This window comes from Barbus barbus, assembly GCF_936440315.1.
Source record: "Barbus barbus genome assembly, chromosome: 25".
Lineage (NCBI taxonomy): Eukaryota > Metazoa > Chordata > Actinopteri > Cypriniformes > Cyprinidae > Barbus > Barbus barbus.
The window spans coordinates 2,709,543-2,728,581 of record NC_136753.1 but is presented as its reverse complement, the minus strand read 5'-3'; the positions used below and the strand labels follow the sequence as shown (position 1 = coordinate 2,728,581).

At 47.4% G+C, this 19,039-nt stretch overlaps 1 protein-coding gene across 1 annotated transcript in view; it reads right to left on the bottom strand.

Annotated features, from left to right (window-relative positions):
* The window catches only part of LOC306844848 (receptor-type tyrosine-protein phosphatase F-like), a 183,250-nt gene that overhangs the window by 110,654 nt on the left and 53,557 nt on the right, over window positions 1–19,039 (bottom strand). The window lies entirely within an intron of this gene.

Below are 19,039 nucleotides of genomic sequence, written 5' to 3'. Positions count from 1 at the left end.
CGATTCATATCTGATTTATTTCCACATATGAATGAGGCCTGAAACTGATCAGAGAATATCGGAATCCATGCATTTTTTTTCCTGCTTACACGGTTGTGGGCCATATCCGATCTGTGGCACTAGGGATGCAGCGATTAACTGCGCTTTAAAACGTCACGGTTAATTAATTGTAAAGGTTCTGCAAAACCGAGTCTTTCTGTTGCACGGACTGGAACTGTTGCAGCTTGCGCAAAACGAAAACAAAGATACACTAGTGGTGTACCAGCTTAAAATGGCGTGCTTATCAGAGACACCGAGGCTACTACACGCATTAGATTAGTGACAGAGGGACTAAACAGCGAAGCTTTATTTCCACCAGAGAAATGCCTGTCGATAGAGTGGGACCATTTTGGGTACACCAAGAATGACCAGGGTGTCATTTAAATATTGCCAAAAAAAACGTCTCGGTTACGTACGTAACCCTCGTTCCCTGATGGAGGGAACGGAGACGTTATGTCGTGACGACATTAGGGGATTTACTTGAGAGCCCCGACTGCCTCTGATAAGAGAAAACGCCAATGAAATTTGGCTAGTGGATTTTGCATACCTGAGCCACTCCCCGTGCATACGGGTATAAAAGGGCGACAGGTGCATCCACTCATCAGGTTTTCCGCTGAGGAGCCGAGAACGTGTCCCTGGCAACCAGCGATGGTTCAAGATTGTGGCATGGGGACATAACGTCTCCGTTCCCTCCATCAGGGAACGAGGGTTACGTACGTAACCGAGACGTTCCCTATCTGTCGGTCACTACGAGTTATGTCGTGACGACATTAGGGGTCTATGGAAAGCGCCACAACCTGAACCCCGTCACGACCTTGTGGCATGCAGATGTTGACAAGCTAGCGCGTGACAGACAAATGCGATGCGAAGGTCGCAACCTTCCCGTCGCCCCAGCGCAAATTCGCTAACCTTGGTGCCCGCAGGGACCACTGAGTACATTGCTGCTGGAGATAGCCAAGCCGCTGTTCCTTTCCCCAGAAATCGGAAGGGATTTCGACCTTCTATGAAAGATTGCTTCAAGTCTTTCCTGTTTGTTGTTACAGCCCGGCAGTAACGACGGGGAAGCGAGCCTTCCGGAGAAGGGCGCTACGGAGGCCACACCCTGCCCGAAGGGAGGTAACGTGTGGAGACACTGGTATGGACTGGCCCAAGCCTGGGGCAGTGCTACATACGCCTGGACCCTGGGGCAGATCCTACCTAGGAGAAGGGAGGAAGGCTGCCAGCAGGGCCTGACAGAGCTCTGTCAAAGGGAAGACACGGGTTTACCATGAGGGAAACCGTACCGTGGATGAATACACGTGTGGGATCACCCGAAGGGAATCAGGCCGCACGGGCACCTAGCCGAGTACAGGGGCTGACCGGAGACCCGGGCAAGCTAACACCGGTACTGGGCCTGGCGTCAGACTGCTCCGCCCAGCCTGACTGCCGGGGGTGCTGGAGGAACTCCGCCAGGGTTCGCCGTTCGGGGAACTAACTGGAGGAGAGAATAGGCGCTCGTATCCCCGGGTAAGGGGGAATGGCGCAGCAAGCGTGACACCGGCCAACTCTTCCCGCCACTTACCTGTTACCCAACACACGGGAAGAGACTGGCTCAACGCGGAGACTGTAAAATCTCGCGAAGGTGTTCGGTGTCGCCCAGCCCGCAGCTCTACAGATGTCTGCCAAAGAGGCGCCGTGCGCCAGCGCATAGGAGGAGGCAACACTCCGTGTGGAGTGAGCCCTCACCCCGAGGGGGCACGGCTCGCCTTGGGATTGGTACGCCAAGGCGATGGCATCCACTATCCAGTGGGCCAACCTCTGCTTGGAGACAGCCTTCCCTTTCTGCTGACCTCCGTGGCAGACAAAGAGCTGCTCAGAGCTTCTGAAGCTCCGGGTGCGGTCCACGTATATGCGCAGCGCTCTTACGGGACACAGCAACGCCAAGGCTGGGTCTGCCTCCTCCGAGGGCAGTGCTTGCAGGTTCACCACCTGATCGCGGAAAGGCGTGGTGGGAACCTTAGGCACGTATCCAGGCCGGGGTCTCAGGACAACGTGAGAGTAGGCCGGCCCAAACACAAGGCACTCTTCGCTTACCGAAAATGCTTGAAGGTCCCCGACCCTCTTGATGGAAGTGAGCGCGGTCAGGAGCGCTGTCTTGGCCGACAGGAATTTCAGCTCGACTGAGTCCAGCGGCTCAAAGGGACCTCTCTGAAGTCCAGCCAGGACAATAGAGAGATCCCGGGAGGGCATCAGGGGTGGCCTAGGAGGATTTAACCTTCTGGCACCCCTCAGGAACCTCACGATGAGATCGTGCTTCCCCAGGGACCGGCCGTCCACTGCATCGTGATGGGCCGCAATAGCAGCCACGTACACTTTCAAGGTGGAGGGCGACAGCCCGCGCTCCAACCTCTCTTGCAGGAAAGAAAGCACCACTCCAATCGTGCATCTTCGGGGGTCCTCCCGCCGAGAAGAACACCAGTCCGCGAACAGACTCCACTTCAGCCTGTGGCAGGCCACTCAAGTCTGCCGCGTCCCATCCAGGAGCCGCACATGGCGGTTCCACAGAGCCGGACGCGGGTGCCGTATGGTGCCGAGCCCCTGAGAAAGAAGGTCCTTCCTCAGAGGGATGCGCCAGGGAGGGGCTGTCGCGAGGAGGGTGAGTTCCGGAAATCAGGTCCGGGTGGGCCAATATGGCGCAACCAACAAGACCTGCTCCTCGTCCTCCCTGACCTTGCACAGTGTCTGTGCGATCAGGCTCACTGGGGGAAACGCATACTTGCGCAGAGCCCGAGGCCAGCTGTGTGCCAGTGCGTCCGTGCCGGGGGGGGGCCTCGGCCAGGGGGAATACAGCTGGCAGTGGGAGGACTTGCGGGAAGCAAACAGGTCTACCTGAGCTTCCCCGAATCGACTCCAAATCAGCCGGATCGTCTCGGGATGGAGTCGCCATTCTCCGGGGAAGTGAGCTGTCGTGAGAGCACGTCGGCTGCACGATTGAGCTCCCCCGGAATGTGGACGGCGCGCAGCGATTTGAGCTGTGACTGACTCCAGAGGAGGAGATGGCGGGCGAGCTGTGACATGCGGCGTGATCGTAGACCTCCCTGCCGGTTGATGTACGAAACAGCCGCAGTGTTGTCCGTGCGGACCAACACGTGCTGGCCTAGGAGCAGTGGCCGGAACTGCTTTAAGGCCAGATGCACTGCCAACAGCTCTAGGCAGTTGAAGTGCCAAAGCAGTCGAGGCCCCATCCAGAGCCCCGAGGCTGCCTGCCCGTTGCATATAGCGCCCCAGCCCATGCTGGAGGCATCTGTTGTGACAACAACATGCCGGGACACTTGTCCTAAGGGCACCCCGGCCCGTAGGAAGGCAAGGTCCGACCAGGGGCTGAAAGAGCGGCGACACGATAGCGTGATGGTGACACGACGTGTCCCGCGGCGCCATGCCCATCTCGGGACCCGTGAGTGTAACCAGTGCTGAAGTGGTCTCATATGAAGCAACCCGAGCGGCTGTTTCAGCGGAACCAGTGTCCTGCCTCTGAAGGAACTCAGGCAGTTCAGCACTGATTGGGCACGCTCGTCCGAGAGACGTGCCATCATACTCACAGAGTCTAACTCCACACCGAGAAAAGAGATTCTCTGCACGGGGGAGAGCTTGCTCTTTTCCCAGTTGACCCGAAGCCCCAACTGGCTGAGGTGCCGGAGCACCAGGTCCCTGTGACCACCCAACTGTTCTCGCGATCGGGCCAGGATGAGCCAATCATCGAGATAGTTGAGGATCCTGACGCCCACTTCCCGTAACGGGGCAAGGGCGCCCTCCGCCACCTTCGTGAAGGCACGGGGAGACAGGGAGAGCCCGAAGGGGAGGACCCTGTACTGCCATGCCCGCCCCTCGAACGCAAACCGTAGGAACGGCCTGTGTCGAGGGCGAATCGAGACATGAGAGTAAGCGTCCTTCAGGTCGATCGCTGCAAACCAATCCACGGAGTGAACTCATCTGCGTCAACATCTTGAACGGGAGCTTGTGTAGGGCCCGATTCAAGACTCGCAGGTCCAGGATTGGCCGAAGGCCACCGCCTTTCTTGGGCACGATGAAGTAGGGGCTGTAAAACCCCTGCCTCATCTCGGCTGGAGGGACCGGCTCGATTGCACCCTTTGCCAGAAGGACAGCAATCTCCTCGCGCAGGACAGGTGCATCTCGGACTGCCACCGAAGTCTCGAGGATGCCGCTGAACCTGGGCGGCCGCCTGGCGAACTGAATCGCATAGCCGAGTCGAACTGTGCGAATGAGCCAGCGAGACGGGCTGGGTAGCGCAAGCCACGCCCCCAGATACCGTGCAAGCGGCACCAAAGGCCCAATCGACGTGCCCGCAGTGGTGCAGCGAGGGGGAGTAAGGTTGGATGGAACAGAAGGCAGTGCGTTCTGACTCATCCCCACAAAACTCCCTAAGTCCCCGGGGGGACTGGCTAGAGGTGCGCGGGGAGGCATCGCGTCCCCAGACCGCACTCTCTTGGCCACTGGCAATATGGGTCTCGGGTGAGAGTGAGGAGGCATTGCGTCGCACACTGTCAGCCCGCAGACCTGGGAACCCGGAGGGAAGGGAAATTGCTCTTTCTTTGACAATGTGGGTACCACTGGCCCTTGAGCCAGTGGCGGAACAGAAAGAAAAGAAAACACAGGATTCTCCACCCGGCCCTCCTCCGGGGGAAGGAGCGACGCTAGCCTCGTCGTCTCCTGGGAAAGAGCAAATTCCTCCATCTCCGGGTTGTGCGCGTCAGGGCCGCTTTGTCGTCTTCCTGGAGGACTTGGCGGCCGGCTGAGGCGCAGGGGGCGCCGCACTCCTGCGAGAGGCTCGACGCACCGGCCTAGGTGACGACTCAGCACGGGGCGGAGCAGCTCTGGAGGACGCAGGAGGGCGCCCACGGCGACCAGCAGACTGGGGCCTGGCCCTTGGGCCAGCGGTGGCAGCTGGAGCATCCCGCCGTTTAGGGAGGATGTGCTGAATTGCCTCCGTCTGCTTTTGTACTGCCGAGAATTGCTGGGCAAAACCCTCGACAGTGTCGCCAAATAGCCCCGTCTGGGAGATGGAGGCGTCGAGAAAGCGTACTTTGTCGACGTCCTTCATCTCGGCCAGATTGAGCCAGAGATGGCGCTCTTGGACCACTAACGTGGACATCGCCTTCCCGAGGGACCGCGCCGTGACTTTCGTCGCCCGGAGAGCGAAGTCAGTCGCCGTGCGCAGCTCCTGCATCAACCCCGGGTCGGGACTACCCTCGTGCATTTGTTTTAGTGCCTTGGCCTGGTGAACTTGCAGGATGGCCATGGCATGCAGGGCAGAGGCGGCCTGGCCCGCAGCGCTGTAGGCCTTGGCGGCGAGTGCGGCCGTCAGCTTACAGGCTTTGGACGGGAGACGCGGACGATTCCTCCAGGTGGCGGCGTTTTGCGGGCACAGGTGCACCGCAACCGCTCTCTCCACCTGGGGAATATCCACGTACCCCCTGGCCGCCCCGCCATCGAGGGTAGTGAGGACGGAGGAGGGAGACGAGCGGCTTCTGGCCGAGAAAGGGGCCGTCCACGACTTCGTCAGCTCCTCATGCACCTCCGGGAAGAAAGGCACCGGGGCAAAGTGCGGCCGCTGGTCGCGTTTTGCGCCGATGAACCAATCATCCAGCCGCGAGGGCTCGGGACTGGGCGGTCTGTTGACCTCCAGCCCGATACTCACGGCTGCCCGGGCAAGCATGGCCGTCAGCTCTGGGTCCGGATCGGCAGTGGCGACAACACCCGAGGGGGGCAGCCCCGCCGATCGTTCATCCTCAGAGGACGAAAGCCCATCCCCCGATGCCGCGATCGACATCTGATCCTCGGGCGGCGCACCGAATGAAATGCTGGCGGCCCCGTGAGGCGAACCAGCGAAATCACTCGGGAACCGGACGGAACAAGCGCTGCGGGAGGAGTAAGAGGTCCGCGGGGACGTGCCCGGCGGAGAAGCTCTTACCGTCACCCTCAGATCTCCCAGAGCGCCAGCCGGCGGTCCTCTGCTCGAGCCAGAGAGACCGGGACGGGTGGCGGCAGAGGGTGCCAATCCTTTCAGAGAGGAAAGGCGAGAACGCAGCGTTGCCATGTTCATACGCCCACAACAGGCGCATGACTCATCCACAAACGCATCTTCAGCGTGCTGGATGCCCAGACACTGAAGACAACGCTCGTGACCGTCATCCGAGGACAGGAAGCGACCGCAACCAAGAGAACACGGACGGAACGGCATCTTTAAAAAGACGCGAACCGCCCAGTGTTTTAGAAATTTGCTCTTTCAGGTGAAGTGCCCAGGGGAATCGCTGCTGCAGGGACACCGCTGTCTGCACCGTAACGCCACCCAGGAACAAACTTCGAGGCAGACGGCTTTGTGGAGATCTGATCTGTTTTGAAGATTTCTCATCCACTCGGCTCCGAAGCAAAAATCTGATGAGTGGATGCACCTGTCGCCCTTTTATACCCGTATGCACGGGGAGTGGCTCAGGTATGCAAAATCCACTAGCCAAATTTCATTGGCGTTTTCTCTTATCAGAGGCAGTCGGGGCTCTCAAGTAAATCCCTTAATGTCGTCACGACATAACTCGTAGTGACCGACAGATAGGGAACTGCTGCTAAAGAGCGAATACATAAGGGATAATGCATGGCTAGCTGTACATTGAACAATTTTAATGCACAACGTGAAGACAAGAACCACCTGACGTGAAGCTACGGCTCGTTAGCTCAGCATTCTGCCCGCTTCAGATCAGAAAGAGATGAAATATAATAAGATCACATTTATTTGAATTAATTAATTGTAAAATTTAGCTACTTGATTAATTATTAATTATTCCATCAAGAGAGAGAGTGAAGTGACAGTTGCCTGTGTGAATTAGCCTACCTGCATCTTTGTCTCTCCAGTAGGCTATTTAATCTATTTTATTAATAAAAGTCGCTGGGCAGCGTTCTCAAGAAGTTTGTGTCCTCCTGAATGTATGTGCACGTGCGCAGCGCGATCTCTGATCTCACAAACCAAAACAATAGACATCATTTTCTCAGGCCACATGTAAAATCATATGAATTATTATAAAGATTATTAAAATGAATATGTATGGATGACAGTTGATTACAATAATATTTCTGTTTATTTCCATCATTAGTAACAGTTTCCCCTGTGGGATAAATAAAGTTAATATTAGTCATATATTAATAATACTTCAGTAACGTTGTTATTTTTCAATCCTTGTTGTAGTATTATTCATAAGTAAAAACCAACAAGATTTTTATTTTTCCACCAAGTTTCCAAATTCTCAACCCCAGGTCCAAAAGAAATGTAAAGAATGTACAAACTGAAAACATTAAAGACTTTTGTGATCTATTTCCAGTTCTTATTTTCAAAAGAGAAATACTGTCATGGATGTTTACAGAGCAGCGGTCGACTTTTTTAATTCTAATGGGAGAGATTGACTTTTGTTTGTCTTTTGTTTATTATTATTTTGTGCTGTATTGTTGGTTACTGTGTTATTTCTGTTTCAAAAGCCATTGAACTGAATGTACAATTCTGGGTTTTTCTTTCTTGAAAGTAAAGACAGTGGACCAGCAGTGGTTGCAACAGTCTTGATAAAAAAAAGTGTGAAAATATTTATTATCCACTATAAAACTGATTTTTCCTCATATACACACACTACTGTTCAAAAAAATTTGATGTCAGTAAGGTACTTTTATTCAGCAAGGATGCATTAAAATCACAACTGACCTTTACATTTACTTTATTTACAAGCTAAATCTTGGTCATTGATAATGTAAACATCCGTCATTGATACAATTCTACACATCACTCAGATTAGTGACTGTATGTTTCTGACGACTTGATCTACACGTAAAATAAAACTATTTATTTTAATTATTTAATTATTTTGACATTTATAACTGTGGACTCTTGCCTGACAGTAAGTAAATAAGACAATAAATCTTGAATGTGCTTCTGCTGTTGAAATGAATATGTATTCAACTTTGGAGCTTTGTATTTCTCTGATTAAATCTACTGAACAGAACACACGGGCAGGTGGACGGTCAGGTCAGAGGTCAGGACTCCACCATGGCACCACACTGGCGCCTCTGAAACAGACGTTCTTTTCTGGCATGCAGAAATTAGACGCTACATGTGCAACGCTTTAAATGCCATCTCATGTAACAGTCATTAACACATTTTTAAAGGCATGTGGCTTTCTCCCACTAAGAAGTCCTGAATATTCTCATTGCAAAACTAAACAGGTACTTTGAGTCACATTTTCTGTGCTGATTTGGGAGATTTAAATGTGTAAACTACAGGCAAAAGATTGAATAATCAAACATGCACAAGGCGTGAATGATATTTGTTTCACTACAGAGGACTGTTTATGTTTCACAGCAGGAAATGAGGTAGTTAGTTCACCGGTCAAGCGGCCAGGACATGGTCCATTCCTAGGCTATTCCGTCTCAGTTATACAGTTTAACAATTGAACGAATACATGGCTAACTGCCTCAATAATAAAGTGCTTCTCTGCCAGACCGATTCCACCTCAGCAGGGCAAATTACAAGTCCTGTTGTGGTTACTTCACACACTGCTGTGTTGCTAAGCTAGCACAGAAATGAACCAATGCCCCTCTAAGCCTTGTACTCACTTTCATATCTCGGTGTCTTTGAACTTCCATTTCTACTTTCTTATTTGCTCAAAGGACTGAAACAAGGGTTTCAAAAGAGCAAAGGGTGATCATAACAATACCGTCCAGCCATGCAGAATGACTTCGAATAAAAGATAGCAAAGACTAAGAGCAAGACACGCAGGATTTGTAAATAACCCTGAACCAGCCTTTCACCTTCAGCATAAACATTTACATTTACCTCTACAGAGAAAATAATCAGAGCAGAGCAGAAGCTCCCGAGTATACGTCTGGGTCAACTCTATTGCAATTTTTTTTACATTCATATAAATAGAAGAATTTTCAGTTAAGTGTCAGTATTTGTAGCACAGCTTCTACGCATTTTTAAAGGGGTCATATGACGTTGCTAAAAAGAACATTATTTTGTGTATTTGGTGTAATGCAATGTGTTTGTGGTTTAAGGTTCAAAAAACACATTATTTTCCACATACTGTACATTATTGTTGCTCCTCTATGCCCCGACTTTCTGAAACGTGTCGATTTTTACAAAGCTCATCGTTCTGAGAAGCGAGGTGTGCTCTGATTGGCCAGCTATCCAGTGCGTTGTGATTGCCCGAATACCTCAAGCGTGAGGCGGAAATGTTAAGCCCCTTACCATATTGTGATGCCATGTCCCAACGAGACGACACAAGAACAATAAAACCCATTATAAACGAGGCATTTGTTGCATCCAGTGGGGACATAATTACTGATTATAATGATTTATGCTGTCTTTTTACGCGTCGCGTTGCATCAGTGGCAAATTCTTTAAATATGAAAACATACTTACAGGCTGTGAGTCAGAAGTGCCAGACTGTCCTTGCAAAGTTGGAATTTCCCCACTTTATAGAAACAGCCTTTGTGCACAGCTGGCATTGTAGGCTACTCTCCTAGGTTCAGGAAATAGTCCTCTGTAAAATGTGCTGCACACACTCTAATATTTGGGTTGAACTGTTCTGCAACAGTGTTGTAAATACAACTTATCCACTGATTTCTAATTGAGTCCTCTTTTGGAAGCCCAATCAAAGTAGTTTCACTTTCACAATGAAATACACAGCGTCTCCAGGACATGGCGCCGGCAGCAGCAACAACACTACAGTGAGAATAATAGTTCCAGCCTGTTTCATTGTGTATACATTTGGGCGGTGTTTTGCAAATGTTTCCACACCGTGACGTAGACATGTGGGGGCGTGTTTGAATGAGCCGGTTTACGGGAGCGTGGTCGAGTCTTAACTTTTATAAAGAATATCTCTTTGATTTTGAGACTTTTGTCTTTGCAACTTCAAGGATCTTATCTATGCACAATCAGCTTTTAACACTCCAAAGAGAAAGGAAAACTTTAAATGGCATCATATGACACCTTTAATAGCAAAAAAAATAAAAATAAGATACACTATAAGTAACATGAAATAAAAAAAGTTAAATAAAATAAAAATTTGTGTGCATTAAAATTTTGGGTGTAGATCTGCTACAAAAACTGGTACTTTGTTATTTTGATTGTGGTTTTTAACATGACCAGAACATGTTTCCGTGAGTTTCAACTGTACTGTCTGCAACACTCTGGCCTGAGGGTCTAAACTTACGTGAGATTGTACATGTTTGTAGGAAAGCAATTTCTACTGTTAAAAGCAGTCTGGAGGATTTTGAAGGATCTTTTTCTGTGTTTAGTGACACCATCGCTTTGAGCGTAAAACAGCTGAGCCGCGGTCTGTGGTATGAGATCATACCTCACACATCCTGAGAGAAATTAAACCAAATTGAAGCTCTTTTTTTAATTCATGACCATGGCTGAAATGCTCAACATTTTGAGAATTTAAAATTACTGAGCAATGTAAATATAAAATGTTCTCTCAGGGGTCAAATGCTCAGACGGCCTAAAACCTGATGAAGAAAAGCCATCATACACACACATATGCCTATAACTCAGTTTCAATTCACCATCATTAACGTCTGTCACATGTCTCCCAGATTAACAAGAAATATTAAATTGGTAACCATTTAAGAAGCATGACATGCTCACAAGCAATAAGACTTTAACTAGAATTTATGATCCAATAAAACATTAATTAAATTCAGGCTCTATCGTCACTGCCATACGGAATTCCATTAGGCAACATAATGATTAATCATAAATATTTTAATATAACACAGGAATATTGCATATTCATAAAGAACATCTCTGCATCTCTTTCCCTATCACATGTGCTATCATTGTTTAAAATCGTTATTACTTTATTTTTCTGTGGAACTAGGGTTATTACCATTAATTAAAACTAAAACTTTAAATAAAATGAAAACCGAAAATATAAGAAAAAAATCTAATTCAAAATATTGAAAGCTACAATATAAATTGTTAAAGTAATACTGTGCATTAAATGCACACACACACACCTCTCTCTCTCTCTATCTCTCTCTCTCTCTCTCTCTCTCTCTCTCTCTATATATATATATATATATTGTGGCGGGAGGAGCCAACGACAGACACAGTGGGCGTGGCGTCAAGCCTCGGAGAGGTTTTTATTAAACAATACATTAAAATAAAGTGTCCAAAGGGGGAAAAGTGTCCAAAATAAACAGGGATCTGGTGTCCTCGTTGTGCTGCGGGGCTCGTGAAGGAGGGCAGTGTTCAGGAGGGAAGGGTCCAGGTAAGGGGCGGAGTCCGGCGGCCGCACGCGCTCCCGTCTGGAGGTCCCGGGGCGCGGGTGACGGCGGCTTCTGTGGCGGCTTCGTCCAACTCCTTGATCCCCGGGTGCTCGACGGGATTCCACGGCCCGGCGTCCTCGCCCGACGGCCGTATCGCGGCTGCGGTGTCGGCCGGACTGCGGGTCCGGCCGCTCGCGTCTCTGGCGGCGGCGGGTAGTTCCCTCTACGCTCCCTTTCCTGGACCCACGAGGACACCAGCGTGCATGCACGGGGAAGAGACCGGTCTCACGAGGAGAGGCGCGTTCGGCATTTAACGGCGGCGGTGATGAGGCTCTATTCACGTCAGGTGCGCCTCATCACACGCCGCCAGCCCTGGCTGTTTCAGCGCCCCTCCTCTCTCACACACCCACTCCTGTCGGGAGCCTGGTGAAGGGCGGCGAATATGGGACGGGGTGGTGATGATGGACAGGGGGGAGGCAGCCGACTCGTCACATTCCCCCCCCCAAGCGACATCCCCGTCCTAGGGTCGCCGCCCACGCAGGAGTGCTACCTTCCTCAACCAGGCTCCAGCGGTCGGAGTGGGCGGGGCAGGGATTCCTCTCCGGGCAACGCTCCCTCTCGCACCGCGCCGGAGCCGGGACAGAGAAAGCGGGTTTTAGTTGACAGCCTCAACCAACCACGGGGTAATGATGACAAATAGACAGAATGTCACTTACCCCATTGGTGGCTGGGAGGCTGTCCCCGTCCTTCCTCCGTCCCCGTACGGGCTCTACGGCTTCTTGCGAGCGAGAGGGGATGACGTCATCAGATGTTGCCCAACTGTGCTGTCTAGGCTCCGCCTGCCCGCATTCTCCACCACTGTGGCGGGAGGAGCCAACGACAGACACAGTGGGCGTGGCGTCAAGCCTCGGAGAGGTTTTTATTAAACAATACATTAAAATAAAGTGTCCAAAGGGGGAAAAGTGTCCAAAATAAACAGGGATCTGGTGTCCTCGTTGTGCTGCGGGGCTCGTGAAGGAGGGCAGTGTTCAGGAGGGAAGGGTCCAGGTAAGGGGCGGAGTCCGGCGGCCGCACGCGCTCCCGTCTGGAGGTCCCGGGGCGCGGGTGACGGCGGCTTCTGTGGCGGCTTCGTCCAACTCCTTGATCCCCGGGTGCTCGACGGGATTCCACGGCCCGGCGTCCTCGCCCGACGGCCGTATCGCGGCTGCGGTGTCGGCCGGACTGCGGGTCCGGCCGCTCGCGTCTCTGGCGGCGGCGGGTAGTTCCCTCTACGCTCCCTTTCCTGGACCCACGAGGACACCAGCGTGCATGCACGGGGAAGAGACCGGTCTCACGAGGAGAGGCGCGTTCGGCATTTAACGGCGGCGGTGATGAGGCTCTATTCACGTCAGGTGCGCCTCATCACACGCCGCCAGCCCTGGCTGTTTCAGCGCCCCTCCTCTCTCACACACCCACTCCTGTCGGGAGCCTGGTGAAGGGCGGCGAATATGGGACGGGGTGGTGATGATGGACAGGGGGGAGGCAGCCGACTCGTCACAATATATATATATATATGGGGTCCAATTTTGTTTTGAACTTCAATGAGAGCTGAAACATTCTTCAAGATATCATCTTTTGTGTTTTAGAGAAGAAAGTAAGTCATTCAGACTTGAGAATGAGTAAATGATTACAGAATTTTCATTTTTGGCTGAGCTCTCACTTTAATGCAAATACTCAGTCAGAAAGTTCATGCTTTGATGAAGCCTTAGATGTGATATTTCTGAGGAAGACTGATTGAAAGAGCATACATAGCTCTTTATCCAAAGAAAATTCTAATGTGCAAACTTTTTCATTTCAATAATACATGGTATGTGTAGGAGTAGAGTAAAAGAAATGCTATATTTGAGCTCCGGCACACATTTCCTCTGTATATTTAGTCCCAACATCAAGTGAAATGAGAAGTCTTCCTCTTTTGTATCACCTCCAGTGTCAATTATTCAAACGCCGGTCTCAGATTAATTTAAGGTGGAGAAGAGAATCGAAATGCTTAGAGGAAACTATTTCAAACATTCTACATTTCTGTGCCTCTCATCTGGATCAAACAACATCCACACTAACACAGAGAGATTACAGCGGCGAGGAAGACACAGATACAGTGTGGCAGTTTAATGAGAACGAGGTGAAGGTTAGCTTGACATTCTGAACTTCAAAGAAAACAAACAAATAAACAACTGAATTAATGAGCCATATCAGCTTGAGTTACATGTCTGTACCATGGTAACATGTTTTTGTGGATATGGCTTTTTTAAAATGCACCGTGAAGTACATTTACTGCGTTTGATTGTAATGGTATATGAATATTACACTCATGCAGTATCATGGTAGCCTATACTGTATATTGTATAACTACCAAATCTCAAACTGATACATCACATTACCATGGTACCTTCCAGTACTTAATAAAGAGTAGTAACCAGCTGGAAAGAGAACATCTGAAGCAGAAGACAGGATATATGAAGGTCTGTGCTCATTCAAATGTAATGCTGATTATTTAAGCATATTCTTTACTCAGCAGCGTGTGCATGTGTGTTCATCCACATATAGGACTGGCTACTATTAAAAAGTCCTCCTCATACAGAGCTAGTGAGTGCTCTTCATCATTCATATTTCATTACGCTGCACATTCTGATCACAGACGTCACCAACTCTTCCATTCAGCATCAGGTGCACCTTCTGTCTGTTCTCCCGTCTGGCTCTTTCTTTCTCTGAAGCACTGGGCTTATAATCGCTCTGTAGTGTGGATACAACAACAGTGATTTCACATAACTGCCATGTGCAAGTGATGGGTTTTAACCAACCAGTGAACACATACACTCTAGGGCTGGATGATGCATGGAATATTCATGACATATTTGGAACGTTTTTGCTTGCTGGGAGCATTGTGTCCTTGTGTGGCCTTTTTCAATATAGGCAAGTAAATACTAATATTTACTACACAGTGTTATATATGTAGTGGCACATATAAACAAAGACAGACAGACGGATGGACAAATGACAGACAGATAGGATAATAATTATTGAATTCCAATGATTAAATACAACTTTGTCTCTTTGAAAGAAGAATTTTTAGAAAGAAAGAAAGAAATCTATTGTAATAGATTATCGTGATAGAAATCTATTGTGCCCAGCTTGTGCAAACAGGCAGCTTTTACCAAACCACCATCACATATGCTCTCTCATACACACACACAGTGTTCTGATGGTGAATTCATCTGCACGTAGTGTTAAATGTCTCCTGCAGGTGGATATGGCAGGTAGCCTGGTGAGATGCTGAGGAAGGAGGTGTGTGTTTACCCTGCTGCAGTACACCACTGATGGAGAGCTGAGTAATTGATATTTTGCTAAACTCTAACTCAGCTCAGTGGGGGACTGGGCCACTGCCAACCACTGGAAACTAAACCTATGTCATGGATCAGCAACTCTGTGTGTGTGAAATGCCAAAATGGAAATGGCATGTTGTAATTTCTGCCCACTGCCCTGTTATACGCATTAGCTGATCTTTGGAAAGGCCTTTCTAACAGCTTCAAGACGTAAGCAGGCAAGCGGCAGGGAGAAGTAAACAGATGGAGTCTGTCTGCGGAGCATGTTTGCTGATAAGGAATGACTTTAGTGAGAGAATACATTTGCAAATGTCTATGGGATAAAATTACCTGTCTGAATCACCTCACCTATTTGCATGCAGGGGAAGCGATGCTATATATTGGCTTTCTGTCAGGGGAGACGTCTGTGTACAAGTTTTACATTTATGTCACTTATAAGTTGCAGCTCTCCAGCTGACACTTCCTGTCATTCTGGGAAAAGATACCAAGAAGAGTTTTTTTTCATTCCATGGTGGAACATGCAGTGCATTTTCAGGAGATCTTGGAAATACCTTGCTCTTCTTGAGTTCAGATTTAGCATGCTGATCCTTGCAGTGAAATCCCTTTGGGGGAGACTCTCTTTGGCATTCAGGTGAAATCATTTGTTATAGCAGCAAGAACAGGACTGTAAAACGCAAAGGAAGAACCGCAAAATCATGTTGAGTCACAATCAGTACTCAAGCCTTACAGTCAGAGAAGAGAAGAGAAGAGAAGAGAAGAGAAGAGAAGAGAAGAGAAGAGAAGAGAAGAGAAGAGAAGAGAAGAGAAGATAAATGAAACAAAATGAGGAAAAATGAGAATGATAACAAATGAGTAAAGATGAGATGATACACAGACAGAAAATAAAAACATGAGAAACAAATGAGAAAAGAAGAGAAAGATAAGGACAAATGAGCCAAGATGAAACGAGAAAAGATAAAAAAATGAGAGAAGAGATAAGGTGAGAAAAGAAAGAATGTGATGAGACAAGAAAACTAACTACACGTGGATAGAAGAGAAAGAGGAGAACAGACTCAAAGAAGAGAAGACTTGATTATAAAATAAAAACATCAATGAATAAACTCTCAACAGAAGCAACATAATTAGTGCTGATTTATTTTTATTGTTGTGTTGTGCTTTATCTTCACGCTTGATTAGTACCATGTGTTCCAGCGTGCAATTGTCAATACACACTGTTCAAATTTGAGAAAAACACTTTGCTGACAACCAGCCAAGAAATTCTACTAGTCTGTGGATGAGAACACTGAGGTAAACAAAAGGACGGGAGAGAAATTATGTTCCCGATATAATGAGATCGCAGACGTAACAACTAACCTACAAACCTGATTCCTGCTCAGGTTCAACCCACCTGCTGATCCGTGGCTCCGAGCGCACATTTAACGGCACACTGGACCGAAAGCATGAGAGAGCATGGCCCACTTTCAACACACTTGGCATCGTATAAACCCACAACTTTTCTTCCTCTAACTGAATAATTCAATTCCCCAGATTAGTGTGCAGATATATTACAAAAGACACCCTGATTTGTGCCCCGTGGTGCCGTGCTATGACTAGAATCGCCTTTATAAGGGGATGTTGAATTTCAGTGAGCTGTAACTGTGCACTAAAGCAAGCAGCCACATCGGCTCTTTGTCTAAGAACAGCGTTTGGACTGAGATTTATCACCGTGTAGTATCAGCACCTCCATATTCCTCATGTTTGAACACGAATCCAGCTGCAGTGTACGGCGAGCTCACATAATAACACATATCACCTCTGTCTGTGTGTGTGTGTGCTGTAATCTACCACAGGGTCACAGGGCCAGGCATGGAAAGATCACTCTATCAGAGCTGCAGGCGCAGGTAATCTGCTCAAATGTGGCCTGAAATGAACTTGAATCTTTAAACACAAACGCACACACGCACACAACTCTGGCTTTGAGCGGAGGAACTACAGCGAGGCTTACCGAAAACAGAGGCAGCTATCAGAACACTGCACATGTTCCAATCCTGTGGCAGAATGTGTGTTTGTGTGTGTGTTTCGTCCCCTCACAGTCCTGTGAGATGGAGGGCTGATAAGCTTCATAACCATCAGCAGAATAACAAACCACTGAGAAGAAAATGCCTGGTCTGGCTGAACTTCTTACAGTTTCCTTCAGTCAGCATGTACCAAGATTCCAGCGATCGGATAGAAAACACCAGTAGGGCAGGAAACATTTGGAAGTTTTTTGGTAAAATATATTTAAGCAATATCTCATAACCAAGACCGTATCAGCACAGATTCGGCCCTAGGCACAGAATTATACTGCAGTTAATATTTAAACCAACAAAGTGGTTTTATGCAACAGTTCAATAAACTGAAAATTAATATTGAATACTTAGATAATAAACACATTAACGGCAGTCTATTGTTGTACTGAAATAGTTTCAGATAAAGCCACAGCAAAGGTAACCTCTGTGCATCTCTGAGCAACAACACTTACTGTTCTTTAATGAATCTGTTTTGAACAAATCAGCTGAATTAATGATTCAATGACTCACTCAAAAAAAGAGTTAGTTAATTGAATCCTCAGTGACTCACTGCTTTGAATGAACCAGTTAAATTACTCACTCATAAAGAGTCACTTGATTCATTTCCGAATAAACCAGTGTTTTGAATTAATTGGTTGAGTGAATGATTCAAGTACTCACTCAGAAAAACAGTGGCTACATCCACAATTGCATACTCTGTCAATGGTAGATACTGTCCCTACTATGTAGTAGGGATGTATGCATATCCAGATACATCCAGTCACTTGATTTACACATTAACAGTGTTGGGGAAATCTACTTTTAAAAGTGATGCATTACAATATTGTGTTACTCCCTAAAAAGTAACTAATTACATTACTTAGTTACTTTTTATGGAAAGTAATATGTTACGTTACTTTTGAGTTATTTTTTAAAGCTGGGCAGGGTTTGCTTGTTTGTTTTTAATACAAAAAAGTTACTCTTTGACAAATGTAAAAGCCCTTTCACACCAAAAGTGAAATGAATAAGTGTCAGGTTGAAGGAAATACAAATTCACGTCTGTACAGAAAAGAGTGCAGCTCAAGCTAATTGCATGAAGAATATGGTGCAGGAGAAGAAAGTTCTCAACACTATTCAGCAATAGCAAAAATGAAACACAAATGTGGCATTTTTGCCTATTAGTATGGTTGAATTGGATCATCAAAGGTCAGTAGCAAAGACATTGGTTAATAAAATGGGATTAAATGCATAAATTATATTTGTCTTATTTAACATTTAATTATTGCAGGTTTGTATAATATTCAGAGTTTGCATTTTACTGCTTTCATTCTTTTAGAGGAATACTGAATCTGTTTTTGTGCAGGTGAGATGAGTAAATGTTCATATTTAGTCTAGAACTACAGTACCATCATTTTTACACAACGCACACAACGCCTCTGCACTTACGATTATTCTCAGCATGGGAATAGGAGAGCTGTCAGTCAATAAATGCGAAAACAAAGTAACTGGCGTTACTTATTCGATATATTCAGATATTTCGTTCTAAATGAAAAAGCAATGCGATACTTTACTAGTCACTTAAAAAAAGCAATCTTATTACATAACTCGCGTTGCTTGTAATGCGTTACCCCAACACTGCTCATCAGTATTTTGAACGAATTGGATGATTGAATGATTTCATTGACTCACAAACTCATGAACAGTCACTTGTTGCCACTTACTGGCATAACAATGTTACCTGCAGAAAAAATATGTCACTGAAAAATCCCCCCCACAACTTGTGTCCTACTATCTACCCCTCCTTATCATCCTTATCAACATGAGACAGTATTCAAAACCCATTCTACATCTGAAATGAGGCATATTTTAGTGCGGAAAACAGGATATTCATCTAGACTGGCTGCTGTAAAGTCTGTATTTCTTATCAGAATAAGAGCTGAATGTGAGTTTGCAGAGGGGCATTTTAACATTGACAGGAAGACATGAAGTTGTTTTGGAGTTGCATATTATGAATTTTTCTTCTTAACATAACATGCACTTATGAATCATGTGCAATAAGAGCAGGAATGTGTATTAAGAAAATAAACCGTCAGTTTTATAAGTTGACTTTAATCAGATCTTCCCGCTGTGTTACTGTGTAGGTAACAAGGTAACTTCATTAAACCAGTAAATATTTCCCAAAGCTAACAGTGATTACAAGAGGAAACTCAAAGTTATACGGAAACTACAATGAAAAGCACTTTGCATGACCTGCCTTACCCGAGCTCTACTTAGTCAGACCACCTGCTGAATCTAACTTCAGCTCAA